At 39.7% G+C, this 1,515-nt stretch overlaps 1 non-coding gene across 1 annotated transcript; it reads left to right on the top strand.

Annotated features, from left to right (window-relative positions):
- Positions 1 to 831: 831 nt before the first annotated feature.
- Trnap-ugg (transfer RNA proline (anticodon UGG)) lies at positions 832 to 903 on the top strand. Its single transcript has one exon. It is a non-coding gene; the product is annotated as a tRNA-Pro (tRNA).
- Positions 904 to 1,515: the final 612 nt, after the last annotated feature.

Here is a 1,515-nt window from a genome sequence, read left to right as displayed (position 1 = left end):
TATTAATACTGCCTTACATTCTGGTAGACACCACGTGACAGAATTCTCCGGATGATATTTCGATTGAGGTCTGGGCTGAGTGCCGGCCGGGTCATTGCACTGATATCAGACTGATGCGTAATTTTAAGAGAACCCCTTTCGGATTGTACTTTTTTAAAACGAGCCAAATTTTTTTGACATGGATAACACCACTATTGTTTAAGCTATCGAGGTACCATTCGCTCGCCTTTTCAATCAAAAGAACTTCTTTCTACAAAAGCAGAAAGAAAAAATATCAAAAAACCATTATTTTTGCAGATATAAACTGCTAAATTGTAGTCAAAATTTGCCAAAATGCGATTTTTAACCTACTTTGGCAGAAAATCGTCAAAAATATACCATGAATTCCGCTTTTGTTATGCTTGCTCTCATTGGCTATGAAAAGACACATTCTGCACAACTCGGTGAAATGTAGAGACACCTAGGAGGTTCGGATCTATAAATATTGGGCCCCCTGCAACAAAATCTGTAGAGCTGATCCCCAGAGGCCAGTAGTGTATATTTGCAACGCTAATCAGTTTTAGTGCTATTTTTTCCACCGTTTTGTTTTAATTTATTGGTCCTTTGGGTCCCTTAAGGACGTGTCCCCCCCCCCTTTCACTGCGGGGTATACCGGGGACACAGATGCGGGCCCGACACCTACGCTTCCGATAACTTAATCAATCTAAGAGCAGGAATGTGTGTTGTGGCTTTTTTCGACTGACTCTTAGTAAATGGTTGAGACATTTGCATTTCTTTCACACCTGTTGATTTGATTTTCTGTTGTTGTTATGAGTGTCGTTGCTGTATGTGGGCCCGGTGGTCTAGTGGTATGATTCTCGCTTTGGGTGTGAGAGGTCCCGGGTTCAAATCCCGGCCGAGCCCTTGAGTCTTTTTTTTTCACTTTAATTTTGCATCCTATTCGTAAGGATTTTCAGTATAAGTTGTTGAATAAATATACGACGTTCTCAGCTAACTGAAATTTTATTGTTTTGAAATGTGTCTCAAAGCTCATGAGTCAATCCACTTTGATTTTACGCTCAGGTAAATTTGCCCGTGTGAGTTAAAAAACCATTCTCGATGTATTCACTGGGAAATAACTTTTATATCAGTTTAATACGAGAGGCGACCGCCCTGACGACTATTTTGCTTTACAATTAATGTCAAGGTTGAAATCATGGAGCCACAATAGGACTTGAGAGAACGCTAGGGTTACTTTTTGACCATACATCTGAAAAAGGTTTTAACTAGTACCCTTTGGCGAGTCCAACTGTCAGCCAATTCGCTGACTTTGTTGAACATGAAGTTTAACTTTCATAGGATATTGATAACATTCTACCAGATGTATCGATTGCAACACAATTATGTACATGCTAATTTTTTTTTTTTTTTTTGCTACCTTCGTGTTGCTCTTGTGTTTGCGTACGGTACACAGTTGACTATTTAAAGTAGGGATGCACCGATTATTCGGCCATAATCGGCCACTTTGCCAATCAT

The sequence above is a fragment of the Uloborus diversus genome, chromosome 9 (assembly GCF_026930045.1).
Source record: "Uloborus diversus isolate 005 chromosome 9, Udiv.v.3.1, whole genome shotgun sequence".
Taxonomy (NCBI): Eukaryota; Metazoa; Arthropoda; class Arachnida; order Araneae; family Uloboridae; genus Uloborus; species Uloborus diversus.
Note: the sequence above shows the minus strand (reverse complement) of the source record. Positions and strands in the feature narration are given on the sequence as shown.